Source organism: Primulina tabacum, unplaced genomic scaffold (assembly GCF_025594145.1).
Source record: "Primulina tabacum isolate GXHZ01 unplaced genomic scaffold, ASM2559414v2 Contig553, whole genome shotgun sequence".
NCBI classification, from domain to species: Eukaryota; Viridiplantae; Streptophyta; class Magnoliopsida; order Lamiales; family Gesneriaceae; genus Primulina; species Primulina tabacum.
Genome location: NW_027459784.1, coordinates 34,893 through 53,674, shown reverse-complemented (window position 1 = coordinate 53,674; position 18,782 = coordinate 34,893). Strand labels below are relative to the sequence as shown.

General features: G+C 43.3%; 1 long non-coding RNA gene across 1 annotated transcript; it reads right to left on the bottom strand.

The window, feature by feature from the left end:
• Positions 1-2,568: 2,568 nt before the first annotated feature.
• Positions 2,569-15,765, bottom strand: LOC142534507 (uncharacterized). Its single transcript, XR_012817075.1, has 2 exons — positions 15,631-15,765; positions 2,569-2,791 (listed from the first exon to the last, which is right to left on the bottom strand). It is a non-coding gene; the product is annotated as an uncharacterized LOC142534507 (long non-coding RNA).
• Between the last annotated feature and the right edge of the window lie 3,017 nt (positions 15,766-18,782).

Genomic DNA, 18,782 nt, shown 5'->3' with positions numbered 1-18,782 from the left:
CGTACCCTGGCCCGGGGACCCGCACCCCGGTTATCTACCAAGCCCAGGGAACCATACCTGGCCCGGGGACCGCACCCCGGTTATCTACCAAGCCCAAGGACCCGTACCCTGGCTCGGGGACCCGCACCCCGGTTATCTACCAAGCCCAGGGACCCGTATCCTGGCCCGGGGACCCGCACCCCGGTTATCTACCAAGCCTAGGGACCCGTACCTGGCCCGGGGACCGCATCCCGGTTATCTACCAAGCCCAGGGACCCGTACCCTGGCCCAGATACCCGCACCCCGGTTATCTCTTAAGTCCAGGGACCCGCACCCCGTTATCTCCTAAATTCAGAGACCTGCACCCCGCTTACATCAAGACAGATTCTATTAAACCCAAAAGGCTTATGCCCTGGTTATTAACATGTTTGGTGAAAGAGTGACTAAAGTCTACAAGAATATATGAAGTAAACTTTGCAATACTTGGAAATCTCAAATGCAAAGAAGATAAAGGAAAATATTTCATTAAACAAAGGAAAACTTACAGGGTGCCCGGAAGCCCGGGAATGAAAAATAAAAATACAGAAATAACAATAAATAAATCCTAGTCTATCTTGGGGTCCTCCTCCTCCTCCTCTTCCGGGAGGGAAGCTGCAGCTTTTTCCAGATCCGGGAAATCTTCCTGATCGGAGGGGACCAGGCCTGCCTCCTGGAATAGTTCGAGACATTTATTGAAGCCCAGGTCAAAATAGACAAAAGCCTTATCGGCTACCATCTTTTTGAAATCCCGGGATTTCAGGAAATTCGTCATGTCCTCCTTCCGGGAAAGATTCGCCTGTTCAAGAGCGGCAGTTGCTTCCATGGCTCGGGCCCGAGCCGATTCTGCCTCTTCCTCAGCAGCCTGCACTTTTAACTTGGCAGTTGCAGAATGGTCATCCAGGGCTTTTTGGGCCTCAGCTAATTCTTCCTGGACGAAGTCCACTTGTTTCCATCTAGCTTTCTCCCGGGCCAGGACATGTTCATGAATCTCCTGCACCCTGGATAATTCTCCCTGAAGTTTGTCGAGCATCTCCCGGGAGGAGGAGGCTTGTTGATTGGCTTTTTTGGCTGCCAGAGCCACTTGTTTGTACGCAGATATAAGCATCTGCAAGCCCTGCCAGTCAAGGGAAGAATGGTTTAAAAAAAAATAGAAAGGAGGAAAAAGAAAGGGAGAATAATGGTACTTACAGAAAAAGACCGGGAGACCCCTTTGTATAGTTTCTGGTTCGGGTGGAGTCCCTTCAGATGATCCACCTCAACAGGACGAAGAAAATCTCGCACCATCCGAGTAAGATCCGTGCTCACCTCATCACCAAAAAGGTTCGGCAAGTTTAAGGGAGCTCCACCCAGGTGAATGGGCCCGGCAGAAGAACCGGGAATAATAGGCATTTGAACAGGTACCTCGAGCTCCTTCTCCATAGTCACTATCTCAAGGAAAGGCTCCTGCACAGCTTTCCTCTTTCGATAGTTTAGGGGAGCCGGGTCCTCTTCGACAGTCAGAGAAGTGGACTTTTCCCTGGTAGACACCGCCTCTTCCCGGGTCTCAGTCTCTGCCTGGACCAGGCGTTCTTCTGTTTCTCGGGCTTCAGTCTCTGCCCGGGTGCGTCACTCCTCCTGCTCTTGAGCCTCCCGGGCTCTCTTCTCTGCCCGGACCTTCTTTTGCTCTGCCTTCTTCTTGGCAGCCGCCTCAAGTAAACCTACCCTGATCATGTCTTCTTCGGTTGTATGAAAAGTTAATAAGTTAATAAATTAACAAACAGGATATCAGAAAGAGACTTGAGATAAGTAATTTACCAGCCTGTGATCCAGCCTGGTCAAATTCATCTATAATCTGGTCGACATGGTCTTGAGGACGAGACCCAATCCCATAATACACCAGGTTATCCTCCCCAATTAACACCGAGGACAGGAAGGATTGGCCTTCTATCGCATCCCAGGCCTGGGTAAAAGGGGGAAGGAGTTTGTAGTCTCGGGGAAGCTCGGGTTGATCAAGAAGGAAGATAAGAAACCGGTGTCACACGAGGGAAGACTGGGGAGTTGTAAAAAGAAGAATTTAGTTTTCCACCCTTTCAAGGAGGAAGGGATGTCCGTCAAAAATCGATATTTCATGCGAGCCATGAAAGAAAAGACACTGTCGTTAAAACGGCAGGAATAAAAAAGTGAAAGATGGAGGAATTAATGAGTAAACTCTTCATGCGAAACAAAATGAAGGTAGCCGCCATGATTCTAAAGGCATTCAGGTGGAGATGGTTGATGGGAAGCCCAAAGAACCGGGCAACCCCTTCAAAGAAATGATGAATCGGGAATCGAAGCCCACTCCTGAGCTGTTCCACGAAGAAGGTTTGGAAGCCCAGAGGAGGGGTGTCCGGGTGGTCACTAGGTTTAGGAATTAATATTTTGTAGGAAGAAGAGATGGAGCCTAAGGACCTAATTTCCTCTACACTACCCGGGCGAAGGGTAGAAGTGAAACGTCTCGCTCATTTTTAAAATTCTACTGGATAAATTTATTTTTTTTATATAAAGCTCGCATTTTCGAAATAACATTTAAAATAATTGTAATAATTTGACACTAAAAATAACCAAACTCACCCATAATCATACGTCACCATAAACATATAAAAATCTTAAAAATCATCAACGTATTAAAATATTCATTTCCTCTCAAATCTCATAAATCATAATGCGGAAAACATGTGGTCCTCGGGTCATGTCACCCCACCAGATCTGCCTACTCAGAGTTCGGCACCTCCAGTCTCCTCAGCATTTAGCTCACCTGCATCACACACGCCTAGTGAGTCTAAAGACTCAACACGCCTGTACCAGGAATAACAAGTACATATACATAGCACACAGCAGTGAAAAATATCATACTCAATGTGAAGGACCTAAAACTCTTTTCTTGGAAATTTGCGGAAAATTAAAGATTTTCTTTTTAAAAGAACTTAAATGGCCTTATTCATAAAATCACTGGTGAATCAAGTTCAATATTTCAAAATATTGCAGCGGAAGAAAATCAAAGTTTTGCCAACAACAACGATTTAAAAATATCCAACAACTGATAAAAATTGTTTGCGAAGAAAATAACAACTGCTGCTCTGAGGTCCTCGGGTGCCACTACTGCCGACCCAAGCTGGCTCACTGGTCCCCGCCCTCGGCCCTGGCCTCATCAGTACCTACAACAATCAAGTCTAGTGAGCCTAAAGACTCAGCATGCATAAATCGCAGGTAACGAGTAAAAATCTGAATTTAAAATATGCATGAGATAAAATATCCTGTCCTGAGGCATACTGAAAATAATCTGTACTGAGCAATTATAATACGTGCATAACTGAACTGGAAGTCACTGTAAAAATATTTGCTCCTTGGAGCCTGTACTGAAATATCTGGTAAAATTTTCTGTTGAGATTATGTTTTACGCCTGTGGCCACTGCACTAAGCTGAACTGATCGGTAACTGGCTACCGGGGAGGCTGAAACTGATCTGAGCTGGCCGGTCACTGGCGACCGGGTGGTACCATACTGAACTGATCGGTCACTGGCGACCGTATAAAATAACACTCCCACATAGTGAATGAACCACAAGCCATATCGCATAAATCTCAAAAATAATCATTTTCTGTTTAATGCACGTAAAATAATTAACTGGCATAATGAAAATTCCTGTAATTTTACCAACTGGATTGGATTGGATCGTTCCCAGGCTCGCTGCAACCTAACTGTGCCATGAAAAATATGCAATAGCTTAAACTTAACCAACTATGCAATTTACGTTCAAAAGATGCGACTATGACGCCTAATGACTTCGCATTTAATCATGACTCCGAGCCAACCTGAACCGACACTGAACCGACATATAGTCATGATTAAAATACGCTGAAAAATCATAAAATAATGTTCCTAAAATGATAGGGTCGAAATCTAGGTGGAATGGAGGCCAAAACACGAAACGCTCTTTCGAGAGTCAATTTGGCACATTGCACCGTAAATTCTCGTACGACCTCAAAAATGATCCAAATGACAAACGGTCAAAAACATGACCTTCCCAACTCAATGAGGCACTGTCCAGTCCAAGGCCATGGGCTAAAAGCCAACCAAGAACTCAAACGACGCTTCTGAACAGCAGCATACTTGCTGTCAAAAATACAGCAGCTGCGCACTTGTTTTTCCTTGTGTCGTTTTCGAGGCTACCGGCCATTGGGGCGTGAACCACCGACCAGAGACTCTTACCAACATCCCAAGGAATGATTTGAACCATGGCTAAGGGCCCTAGGCCAGCCACAATCCGCATCACACCAAATCTTAACCGAAGGGTCCAACCGAGAGCAACGTGCATGCGTGTGTAGTGTTTATGCTATGATCGATGTCTTGCGTCGTTCCAGTGGCCATTTGATTGACCATGGCACGATCTAGACATCTAGGAGCATGATATGAACCGTGGCTAAGGGCCATAGGCCAACCAAGATCCACACCAAGCCACAAAAGAAACGAACCATATGCTGAAAAATGGAAGGGCCGAATGGGGAAAGGGGCTGTTCTTGTTGATTATTTAAAAACCGATGAGCCATGGACCAAGCCACCAAAAGGGCAACTTAGTCACGTCTTAGACATGCTAGGGAAGTGATCCAACCATGGCTAAAGGCCCTTGGGGCAGCCAAGATCAGATCCACAACCCTTGACACAAAACTGAAATTTCGAATCACATTTCTGCACTTATGGGGAACTTGCTGTCATTCTGAATTTCCAGCAAGCATGGGGCTGGTTTGAATGGACCAACATGGTCCTAATGCATCCTACTACATGTATACAAGCCGCCTTGGGAGCCTGGAGTCGATCCAATACCTGAAACCATCAAACTCAGAAAAACGTGAAGCTTGCCAATAAATTCGAAAATTCTGCATGTGAGGTTTCAAAATGTTTTGACATGGATCTCGATTTTTACTTGAATAAACATGATCATGTACTGAAAAATAAATGATAATATGACTTGATTGAGGTTTGAAAGAAATCTAGACATGCCTGGTTTCGTTTTGAAAGAAAACGAACGAAACAACGACGACGCGGCACGGAGGAGGTGGAGCGCTTCTCTTGCTCTTTCTAGTTCTCGATTTTTTTCTTGCCTTCCCTCTAGCTAAGACTCACGATTTTTACACTGAAAATGGATCTGAATGGTGAGGTATTTCGGTGGAGAGGGAGAGGGATTGAGTGGTTATGAAGGTGAGGAGAAGGGTGCACAAAAATAGGATCATATCAAGACCAAGTCCACTCCCCTTTTGAATTTGAATTTTGAATTGATATCAAATGAGTTGGTGGATGCTTCTAGGAGGTGGTGGCCGAAATTTTGCTTATTTTCTAGTCTAGGATATGTCCATTAATTAATTAAATTGTGCTCCCAAAAATCCTAGAATTATCCTACAACTTACATGCAAAGAAATGGTCAAAAGGTTGATGAGTTGGCAATTAAATTGTCTAGCAACTATGGGGGCCGAAAATTGCAATAAAATGAAGGGGAAATATTGTTATCTAGTCAACTAATAATCCTTGAAAGCCTTACTAATCCTTTAATTAATTTAGTGAGCTAACCCATTAATTTAATAACTTAAATGAGTTCATTTCTTAATCACCTCAAATAATTAAATTAAAATCCTCAACTAACTTAAATAATTCCTTAAACTTCTTTTTAACTTAAATGAACTTACTTGCTAGCTAAATTAACTTCTGGAAATATTTCTCAAATCTTAAATTCTATCTCAAAACTCCAACTCCAGTCCGGCCTCACTGAAATAACTGAAATGCTAAAAATCAAACTGCTGAACTGAAATAATAAATAATTAACTTCAAACAAATGCATTTAAAATAATCATGCAATGAAGTCAATTAAATTTAAAAATCTAGAATTATGCATGGCTTATACGTCTACTGATTTACGGGTTCTACAATCCTTCCCCCCTTAAATAAATTTCGTCCTCGAAATTAGAACTCACCGAATAACTCAGGGTATCGACTTCTCATCTCCGGCTCAGACTCCCACGTAGCTTCCTCCTCTGAATGGTTGAGCCATTTGACTTTGACTCGCTTAACCAACTTGTTCCGAAGTTTCTTCTCCTGTCTGTCTAGGATCTGCACGGGTCTCTCCTCATAAGATAAGTTCGGAGTAAGCTGCAACGGCTCGAAATTCAGCACATGCGAAGGATTTGCCATATACTTCCTCAGCATGGAAACGTGAAAGACATTGTGTACTCCGGCCAGATTTGGCGGAAGAGCCACACGATACGCTAGCGTCCCAACTCTGTCGAGGATCTCAAACGGTCCAATGAATCTCGGACTGAGCTTCCCTTTCTTGCCAAATCTCATGACACCCTTCATAGGTGCCACTTTCACGAAGACATGATCGCCCACTGCAAACTCTAACTCTCTCCTCCGCTGATCGGCATAACTCTTCTGTCGGCTCTGGGCAGTCCTCATCCTATCACGGATCTTGACTACTACATCTGCTGCCTGCTGAACCATCTCTGGACCCAACTCTGCTCTCTCTCCTACTTCATCCCAATGAACAGGAGATCTACACTTGCGGCCATACAGTGCTTCATACGGAGCCATACCTATAGACGACTGGAAACTGTTGTTATAGGTGAACTCTACCAATGGTAAGTTCGACTCCCAACTCCCAGAGAAATCAATGACGCAAGCACGGAGAAGATCCTCTAAGATCTGAATAACTCGCTCCGACTGCCCATCCGTCTGCGGATGGAAAGCTGTGCTAAACAGCAACTTCGTACCCAAAGTCGAATGCAAACTCTTCCAAAACGAGGAAGTGAATCTGGGATCTCTGTCGGATACGATAGAAACTGGAATACCGTGGAGTCGGACTATCTCTCGGATATACAGTTCTGCATACTGAACCATGGTGAAAGTCGTCTTAATAGGCAAGAAGTGCGCTGATTTGGTAAGACGATCTACAATCACCCAGATAGCATTCGATCCTCTGGCTGACCTCGGCAATCCGGTCACAAAGTCCATGGTAATGTTCTCCCACTTCCACTCGGGAATAGGAAGAGGCTTGAGCAAACCTGCTGGTCTCTGATGCTCGGCCTTCACTAACTGGCAAGTCAGGCACTCGGATACAAAACGCCTGATGTCCTTCTTCATTCCTGGCCACCAATACAATAGCTGCAGATCTTTGTACATCTTCGTACTCCCAGGGTGAATGGAGTACGGGGACGTATGGGCCTCTGATAAGATGTCTGCTCGGATAGAATCACTGCTAGGAACCCATATCCTATCTCGGTATCTCACAATACCGTCGCTGACTGTATACAAAACACTGCCCTTAGCTTCATCTCTCTTCTTCCACTGTGCCAACTGCTCATCTGCTGCCTGACCGCTGCGAATACGGTCAAAAAAAGAGGACTGGATAGTCAAGGTAGATAAACGAGGAACTCTACCTTGAGGGTAAGTCTCAAGATCAAACCTCTGCATCTCAATCTGAAGAGGTTTCTGCATCGTCAAATGAGCCATCACTGCGACTTTCCTGCTCAAAGCATCCGCAACTACATTAGCTTTACCCGGGTGGTAGCTAATGTCACAATCGTAGTCTTTCACAAGCTCCAACCAACGTCTCTGACGCATGTTCAGCTCCTTCTGCGTAAAGAAATACTTGAGGCTCTTATGGTCGGTAAAGATCTGGCACTTCTCCCCATACAGATAGTGCCTCCAAATCTTCAAAGCAAAAACTACGGCCGCTAACTCCAGATCATGGGTGGGGTAGTTCTTCTCGTGGATTTTCAGCTGTCGAGAAGCATACGCTATCACTCTCCCATGCTGCATCAAAACTGCACCTAAACCAAGCTTCGAAGCATCGGTATAAAGGACAAACTCGCCGGATCCTGACGGTACAGCCAAAACGGGTGCTGAGATAAGAGCTTGCTTCAAGGTATCGAAGCTCTTCTGACACTCCTCGCTCCACACAAACTTCACATTTTTCTTGGTCAGTGCTGTGAGTGGAACGGCAATGGAGGAGAATCCCTGGATGAATTTCCTGTAATATCCTGCTAGCCCAAGGAAACTGCGGATCTCGGATGCATTCTGAGGCACAACCCAATCTCTGACTGCTGCAACTTTCGCCGGGTCTACCTCAATGCCACTGCTAGAAACAATGTGGCCCAAGAACGCCACCTTCTCTAACCAGAATTCGCACTTACTGAACTTTGCGAATAGTTTATGTTTCTGCAATGTCTGCAACACTATGGTCAGATGCCTGCTGTGCTCCTCCCGATTCTTGGAGTAGACGAGAATGTCATCTATGAACACTATCACAAACTGGTCGAGGTACGGCTGAAATACGCGATTCATTAGATCCATGAAGATTGCTGGCGCATTCGTCAGACCGAACGGCATCACTAGGAACTCGTAGTGACCATAACGAGTCCTGAAAGCTGTCTTCGAGACATCAGCCTCTCTCACCCTCAACTGGTGATAACCGGAACGCAGATCTATCTTGGAGAAAATCGAAGCTCCCTGCAACTGGTCAAACAGATCCTCAATCCTCGGCAGTGGGTATTTATTCTTCACTGTAACCCTGTTCAACTCCCGGTAGTCAATGCAAAGCCTCATCGAGCCATCCTTCTTTTTCACGAATAAGACCGGCGCGCCCCATGGAGAAAAGCTCGGGCGAATGAACTCCTTGTCAAGAAGTTCCTGAATCTGCTTCTTAAGCTCTGCCATCTCTGTCGGTGCTAGACGGTACGGTGCTTTGGATATCGGAGCCGTATCTGGCATAAGCTCAATGGAAAACTCCACCTCTCTCTCGGGTGGCATACCAGAGACGTCTTCGGGAAAAACGTCTAAGAAATCTCTAACAATCGGAACATCTGAGGCTGACTGGCTGGGTTCCTCGGGGACAGATAAAAAGGTTGCTAGAAATGCCCGACACCCTCTATGCATGAGCTTCCTAGCCTGAACATATGGAATAATGCGCGGTAAAGAAAAGTACCTGTCCGGCTCAAATAAGAACTGCTCCATTCCAGGCGGTCGGACAAGAACGGATCTCCGCTGGAAGTCTATCAACACTCTGTTCCTCAATAGCCAGTCCATCCCTAGGATGATGTCAAATTCCGGCATCGGTAGCACAATCAGATCCGCATAAACAAGATTACCGTGCAACTCAAGGTCTATATCTCGGATAACATTGGTAGCTGCCATCTCCTCTCCTGACGGCAACACTACTGAAAAGGCTGTATCTAGCCCAATGGTCTGGATCTTGAGAAAGTTTGCAAAGACCTCCGAAATAAATGAGTGAGTGGCCCCTGAATCTATCAAGGCCTTGGTAGCGGAACCAGATATAAAAATTCTCCCTGTCAACAACATAGTCTCCGGGTTGGCTTCCGCGGCATGGAGAGCAAAGACTCTGCCTTGGGTAGGCAGATTCCTCTGAGGGCACTGCAGCAACATGTGGTCTGGACTGCCGCACTTAAAACACTTTCCTGAGCCAGCCATACATGCTCCAGGATGGCGACGTGAGCACCTGGGACAGACTGGGTGCTCCTGAGTCCTCGGGGCTGGGCGTCCCCGCTGCTGCTGCTGCTGCTGCTGCTGGCCTCTGTTCCTGGGCGGTCCATGAAAAGGCCTCTTATTCTGCTGCTGATGCTGAAGAGGAGGAGGGCGGTGCGGTGCCTGGACTGGGCGCTTGCCCTGGCGATCCCTCTCGATATCCCGCAGATCCTGCTCTGCGGCTAAGGCCTTGGAGACGGCAATCTCATAAGTAGCAGGGTCAGATACCCTAACATCCCGGCGCAAGATCGGCCGTAAACCCACCAGGAAGTGCATCAGCTTGGCTCTGGCATCATTCGCTATCAGGGGCACAAAGTGACAGCCCCTCTCGAACTTACGGATAAACTCCGTAACCGACATATCCCCCTGTCTCAGGCTCATGAACTCGGTGGTCAGCCTGGTGCGAACCTCCTCGGCAAAATACTTGGAGTAGAAAACCTCCGTAAAGCGGGTCCAAGAAAGTGTAGCCAATGTCAGGGCTACTGAAGCTCCTTCCCACCATAAGCGGGCGTCTCCAGTGAACAGGTAGGTGGCACATCGGACTCGGTCTGCGTCCCCCAGCTCCATAAAATCGAAGATAACCTCGAGGGATTTGATCCATCCCTCGGCAACCATGGGGTCAGATGCCCCAGAGAATTCCTTCGGGCGCATCTTCATGAATCGCTCATACACTGCCTCGGGCCCTGTCGGCCTGGCTGCGGCTGCGGCTACGGCTGCGGCATTGCCCCCCGCAAACTGTGCGAAGAACTGTGCCATCCCAGCTAACATCTGGGCACTCATGTCCTGTAGGGGCGGTGGAGGAGGTGGTAGGTCTCCCTCTGGTCTACGCTCCTCCCTGTCCTCTCGGCGAGGCTCCTCCTCTCTGTTGCGCTCTAAGATGCGTCTAGGGGGCATACTGTTCCAACATAACCCATACGTAACTAACATGCATAATTCCATAATTTATTTTAAATGAACTCTGAAATACTGAAAATCTGGAAGCATGCTGACAAAATAATTCATGCTATAACTGAAATGCTGAACAAAATGCTGAACTGAAAAACTTACAGACCAAAGGCGTGGCTTCGTGAGCTTCTCGCGGTCAGTAGTAGTGAAACCCTATACAGAACCACCGCTCTGATACCAACTGTGAAGGACCTAAAACTCTTTTCTTGGAAATTTGCGGAAAATTAAAGATTTTCTTTTTAAAAGAACTTAAATGGCCTTATTCATAAAATCACTGGTGAATCAAGTTCAATATTTCAAAATATTGCAGCGGAAGAAAATCAAAGTTTTGCCAACAACAACGATTTAAAAATATCCAACAACTGATAAAAATTGTTTGCGAAGAAAATAACAACTGCTGCTCTGAGGTCCTCGGGTGCCACTACTGCCGACCCAAGCTGGCTCACTGGTCCCCGCCCTCGGCCCTGGCCTCATCAGTACCTACAACAATCAAGTCTAGTGAGCCTAAAGACTCAGCATGCATAAATCGCAGGTAACGAGTAAAAATCTGAATTTAAAATATGCATGAGATAAAATATCCTGTCCTGAGGCATACTGAAAATAATCTGTACTGAGCAATTATAATACGTGCATAACTGAACTGGAAGTCACTGTAAAAATATTTGCTCCTTGGAGCCTGTACTGAAATATCTGGTAAAATTTTCTGTTGAGATTATGTTTTACGCCTGTGGCCACTGCACTAAGCTGAACTGATCGGTAACTGGCTACCGGGGAGGCTGAAACTGATCTGAGCTGGCCGGTCACTGGCGACCGGGTGGTACCATACTGAACTGATCGGTCACTGGCGACCGTATAAAATAACACTCCCACATAGTGAATGAACCACAAGCCATATCGCATAAATCTCAAAAATAATCATTTTCTGTTTAATGCACGTAAAATAATTAACTGGCATAATGAAAATTCCTGTAATTTTACCAACTGGATTGGATTGGATCGTTCCCAGGCTCGCTGCAACCTAACTGTGCCATGAAAAATATGCAATAGCTTAAACTTAACCAACTATGCAATTTACGTTCAAAAGATGCGACTATGACGCCTAATGACTTCGCATTTAATCATGACTCCGAGCCAACCTGAACCGACACTGAACCGACATATAGTCATGATTAAAATACGCTGAAAAATCATAAAATAATGTTCCTAAAATGATAGGGTCGAAATCTAGGTGGAATGGAGGCCAAAACACGAAACGCTCTTTCGAGAGTCAATTTGGCACATTGCACCGTAAATTCTCGTACGACCTCAAAAATGATCCAAATGACGAACGGTCAAAAACATGACCTTCCCAACTCAATGAGGCACTGTCCAGTCCAAGGCCATGGGCTAAAAGCCAACCAAGAACTCAAACGACGCTTCTGAACAGCAGCATACTTGCTGTCAAAAATACAGCAGCTGCGCACTTGTTTTTCCTTGTGTCGTTTTCGAGGCTACCGGCCATTGGGGCGTGAACCACCGACCAGAGACTCTTACCAACATCCCAAGGAATGATTTGAACCATGGCTAAGGGCCCTAGGCCAGCCACAATCCGCATCACACCAAATCTTAACCGAAGGGTCCAACCGAGAGCAACGTGCATGCGTGTGTAGTGTTTATGCTATGATCGATGTCTTGCGTCGTTCCAGTGGCCATTTGATTGACCATGGCACGATCTAGACATCTAGGAGCATGATATGAACCGTGGCTAAGGGCCATAGGCCAACCAAGATCCACACCAAGCCACAAAAGAAACGAACCATATGCTGAAAAATGGAAGGGCCGAATGGGGAAAGGGGCTGTTCTTGTTGATTATTTAAAAAACCGATGAGCCATGGACCAAGCCACCAAAAGGGCAACTTAGTCACGTCTTAGACATGCTAGGGAAGTGATCCAACCATGGCTAAAGGCCCTTGGGGCAGCCAAGATCAGATCCACAACCCTTGACACAAAACTGAAATTTCGAATCACATTTCTGCACTTATGGGGAACTTGCTGTCATTCTGAATTTCCAGCAATCATGGGGCTGGTTTGAATGGACCAACATGGTCCTAATGCATCCTACTACATGTATACAAGCCGCCTTGGGAGCCTGGAGTCGATCCAATACCTGAAACCATCAAACTCAGAAAAACGTGAAGCTTGCCAATAAATTCGAAAATTCTGCATGTGAGGTTTCAAAATGTTTTGACATGGATCTCGATTTTTACTTGAATAAACATGATCATGTACTGAAAAATAAATGATAATATGACTTGATTGAGGTTTGAAAGAAATCTAGACATGCCTGGTTTCGTTTTGAAAGAAAACGAACGAAACAACGACGACGCGGCACGGAGGAGGTGGAGCGCTTCTCTTGCTCTTTCTAGTTCTCGATTTTTTTCTTGCCTTCCCTCTAGCTAAGACTCACGATTTTTACACTGAAAATGGATCTGAATGGTGAGGTATTTCGGTGGAGAGGGAGAGGGATTGAGTGGTTATGAAGGTGAGGAGAAGGGTGCACAAAAATAGGATCATATCAAGACCAAGTCCACTCCCCTTTTGAATTTGAATTTTGAATTGATATCAAATGAGTTGGTGGATGCTTCTAGGAGGTGGTGGCCGAAATTTTGCTTATTTTCTAGTCTAGGATATGTCCATTAATTAATTAAATTGTGCTCCCAAAAATCCTAGAATTATCCTACAACTTACATGCAAAGAAATGGTCAAAAGGTTGATGAGTTGGCAATTAAATTGTCTAGCAACTATGGGGGCCGAAAATTGCAATAAAATGAAGTGGAAATATTGTTATCTAGTCAACTAATAATCCTTGAAAGCCTTACTAATCCTTTAATTAATTTAGTGAGCTAACCCATTAATTTAATAACTTAAATGAGTTCATTTCTTAATCACCTCAAATAATTAAATTAAAATCCTCAACTAACTTAAATAATTCCTTAAACTTCTTTTTAACTTAAATGAACTTACTTGCTAGCTAAATTAACTTCTGGAAATATTTCTCAAATCTTAAATTCTATCTCAAAACTCCAACTCCAGTCCGGCCTCACTGAAATAACTGAAATGCTAAAAATCAAACTGCTGAACTGAAATAATAAATAATTAACTTCAAACAAATGCATTTAAAATAATCATGCAATGAAGTCAATTAAATTTAAAAATCTAGAATTATGCATGGCTTATACGTCTACTGATTTACGGGTTCTACACTCAACATATCATTCATGAACTTAAAAAATGTAACATAAACGTGTCGTGTAAAATCTTGACGTGTCAAAACAGCTCATCGTTAATCATCATTCATCATTCATCGTTCATCGTTCATCATTCATCATTTATCATTCATCGTTTATCATTTATCGTTCATCATTTATCGTTCATCATTCATCTTTCATCAATTATCATTGGTGAATTCAGTTCATTAGAGGTGACTATCGTACATCATCATTTACGATGGATCCATCATACATAGAACCGCGGTACCCGGCGGCTGTCGGACATCAGTGACAGGATCACCCATCCACTGTGCCTAGGCCTCATCATCAGCATTTACATATACGTCTTAACCATTTACATATACTTCGATAGCCACAACTAATTCCCATCATTCAAAACATTATCATTTTCATCACTTATAAAATTCATGTATAAATGCAATTTCCTTTAAATTCAAGCATGCAACGTATATTTTTATAAAATCTTAAAAATCGTGAATCATGATGCGTGAACATTTAAAATATCATGAATTTGTGCTCAGGGCGCTGACAGGACTAACATCTCACCTCAGGTGCAAAATGACCATTTTGCCCCTTGAAACCCAAAAATCATTTTGCCCCTATACGTAAAATTTCACGTTTTTGATATTTTCTTAATTCCATTGAATCTAACATGTCCCAAATAATTATTTAAGCCTACATGAATTTTCCCATTTTTTTATTTGGCTTAAATCGGTGACTTTTAAATTAATCTTTAACTATAACATATTAATGCGTTTTAATCCCGAATTAAACCCAACCTTAGCATAAAATTCCCAAATTAAAAAATTAGACTTCTAATAATTATTTGAGCTTAAATATACTTTTCCATAATTTAATTAAGATTAAATCTAGGCATTTCAATTAATTCTTTGATTAACGTTTCGTGCGGCGATTAAATCCCGGATAAATCCAAAACTCATCATTTTGATCCGAAACTTACCAAACTCTTAAAAATGTCCCAAAACATATTTAAAAGCATCTCTAGACATAAACTCAAACCCATTTCATAACTTAACCGAATTGTTTTTAAATATTGGACCGGGGTCCCGGTTTTAACCCGAACCGACCCGAAACTCAACCAAATTTTCCCAAACTTTTACCATACTTTCAACGCATCCTAACAGCTCCTAGACCACTCCTCCCAGCCCCCAAAGACCCACGAAAACAGCCCCAATAACCGCTGGAAATTTCCAGCAGCTCCCTTCGAACCCTAAGCCTCATACTTTCCAATAATACACTCCTAGCCTTCAACCAGCGGTTCCAGCCACGAACCGACCTCCCCTTGACCATCTTGGGACCCTACTTGACACCTTAGACTCACGGCCCCAGCCCCATACAAGCTGCACAAAGCCCACGACCGCTAGACACCAAGGAGCACAACCGCAACCATTTCATCACCCACTAGCTTGATCGCGCTTGGAGGCTGTTCCAGCAGGTGCCGAGCCCTTCCAGGCCCTCTCTCAGACCCATTAGGGTCAAGTCCATGGCACGGTTGAGTCCTTGCGCTGCTGTTCGAACCCTTGCATGCAATCTTCCCCAAAGCCGAACCAAAATGAGACACCACACTAGATCTACACCAATCTTCAACCAGCACCGACTCCAGCATTATTTCCCTCTATATTATGACATGTCTCGGCCCTAAACACTAGCAACCGACAGTCCCCTTGCACAGCAACAAGAAAACCGTGAGGATTGAAGCACAAAAATGCAATGTTCACATGAAACCCGAAAATCTTACTCACACATGGTTGGATCGAAAGCTTCACAACAAATAAACATAATACAGCATGTATATAATGTGTATGATGCAGCAATAAAAGTACATGGCGTGCCTTGAAGAATGGTGCTCGAAACTTTGAAGAAAATCACGACGAGGAGGCACCGGAGAGCGGAGAAACGATCTTGCTTGAAGGGAAAAGAAATGGGGGAATGGTGGCTGCTGAATTTCACGTAAATGATGAAGGGGAGAAGGGTTGTTGGCTGATTCAATTATTGGTGTAGGGTAGGTTTAGTTTAAATTATGTTTAGGTACTTAACTAAATATTAAACAAATACCTAATGGGCCTTAAATTGCTAATTAAGAGTTTAAAAAGAATTTTAAGTCCAACAAGCTTAAAAGTATGCTCATTAAATCCAAACATACTCCCGAAAAATATTTTGTTGGAAATTTTTTGAAAATGTTAGCCAAACTCTCAAAAAAGTCCCCCGATTCGATAAAACTCGCGTATCGTTAAAAATAAAAATCATGCGGTTAAAAATACCCAATAAATCTCAATTATTGAAAAATACCTTTAAAACATCTTATATTAATTAATAAAAATTAATCGTGTAATAAAAATAATTTTCTTGAAAATTTCCCGGCCTCCGATCCTCGTTTGAGCGCGAAATGAAACTTAAAAATCATAGTGCATGAACTTTTAAAATTTCATGAATTAAATCCTATCATGCAATAATAATGCATAAAATGCATAAAAATAATTACGCAATTTAATAAAATAAAAATATATTTTATTCTTTAAAAGAATTTAATAAAATACCAAAGAAATTTAATAATTTGCATGCATGTGGTTCACGTGGACTTTCCGATTCCCGAAATTCGCTTATCCTTGATAATCACAAAGTTTAGACTTAGTTCTAGTATCCCAATGGTCCACGCTTCTGCGGCGTTACTCTGATAAAATAATAAATCTTAAGATGTCCTCATGTCTTCTCGATCCTAATTATTTTTCCTGTCAAAATCCTCGTTTGCGAAACTCAACTTATAACTGTAGAACCCGTAAATCAGTAGACGTATAAGCCATGCATAATTCTATATTTTTAAATTTAATTGACTTCATTGCATAATTATTTTAAATGCATTTATTTGAAGTTAATTATTCATTATTTCAGTTCAGTAGTTTGATTTTTTGCATTTCAGTTATTTCAGTGAGGCCGGACCGGAGTCGGAGTTTTGAGGTAGAATTTAAGATTCGAGAAATATTTCCAGAAGTTAATTTAGCTAGCAAGTAAGTTCATTTAAGTTAGTAAGGGAGGTTTGAGGATTTAATTTAATTATTTGAGGTGATTAAGAAATGAGCTCATTTAAGTTATTTAATTAAGGGGTTAGCTCACTAAATTATTTAAAGGATTAGTAAGGCTTTCAAGGATTATTAGTTGACTAGATAACCATCACTTCCCATTCATTTTATTGCAATTTTCGGCCCCCATAGTTGCTAGACAATTTAATTGCCAACACATCAACCTTTTGACCATTTCTTTGCATGTAAGTTGTAGGATAATTCTAGGATTTTTGAGAGCACAAATTAATTAATTAATGGACATATCCTAGACTAGAAAACAAGCTAAAAATCGGCCAATACCTCCTAGAAGCATCCACCAACTCATTTGATATCAAACCATAATTCAAAATTCAAATTTGGGAAGACTTGGTCTTGATATGATCCTATTATTGTGCACCCTTCTCCTCACCTTCATAACCATCACTTCCCCTCCCTCACCACCGAAATACCTCATCATTCAGATCCATTTTCAGTGTAGAAAAATCGTGAGTCTTAGCTAGATGGAAGGCAAGAAAAATCGAGAGCAAGAAAGGTAGAGAAGCAAGCCACTCCGTCTCCTCCGCGCCGTCTCGTCTCTTCTTTTCGTTTTCATTTCAAACGATAACCAGGCATGTCTAGATCTCTTTCAAACCTCAATCAAGTCATATTATCAATTATTTTTCAGTACATGATCAGATTTTATCATTTCAAAAACCGAAATTTTCAGCAAAACAAGAAAGAAAATTCTGCACAGATTTTATCGACTTTCATGCTTCACGTTTGGGTATGTTCCTTTTGATTTCAGGGATGGATCGTTCCAGGGGCTCGAGGCTACATATAGACATGTACTAGGACATGTTAGGGCCATGATAGATCCTGAGTTTCAGTTCCATACATGCTGGAACGAGCACATGACAGCAACCTCCCCATTAGTGCAGAATCTTGTTCGAAAACAATTCAGTTTGTTGTCATGGAGGAAGGATCTGATCTTGGCTGCCCCAAGGGCCTATAGCCATGGTTGGATCACTCCCCTAGCAAGTCTAAGATGTGACTAAGTTGCCCTTTTGGTGGCTTGGTCCACGGCTCATCGGTTTTTAAATAATCAACAAGAACAGCCCCTTCCCCATTTCGGCTTCTCCTTTTTACAGCTCGTATGGTTCGAATATTGTGGAATGGTGTGGATCTTGGTTGGCCTATGGCCCTTAGCCACGGTTCATATCATGCTCCTATATGTCTAGATCGTGCCATGGTCAATCAAATGGCCACTGGAACGACGCAAGACATCGATCTAAGCAAAACACTACACACGCATGCATGTTGCTCTCGGTTGGACCCTTCGGTTGAGTTTTGGTGTGATGCGGATTGTGGCTGGCCTAGGGCCCTTAGCCATGGTTCAAATCATTCCTTGGGATGTTGGTAAGAGTCTCTGGTTGGTGGTTCACGCCCCTAATGGCCGATAGTCTCGAAACCAACGCAAGTCTTGTAGTTGCGCAGCTGCTGGAAATTACAGCAAGTTGCTGTGTCGTTTAGAAGGCTCGTTTGAGTTCTTGGTTGGCTTTTAGCCCATGGCCTTGGACTGGACAGTGCCTCATTGAGTTGGGAAGGTCATGTTTTTGACCGTTTGTGATTCGGATCATTTTTGAGGTCGTACGAGAATTTACGGTGCGATGTGCCAAATTGACTCTCGAAAGAGCGTTTCGTGTTTTGGCCTCCATTCCACCTAGATTTCGACCCTATCATTTTAGGAGCATTATTTTATGATTTTTCAGCGTATTTTAATCATGACTATACGTCGGTTTGGTGTCGGTTCAGGTTGGCTCGGAGTCATGATTAAATGCGAAGTCATTAGGCGTCATAGTCGCATCTTTTGAACTAAATTGCGTAGTTGGTCATGTTTAAGCTATTGCATATTTTTCATAGCACAGTTAGGTTGCAGCGAGCCTGGG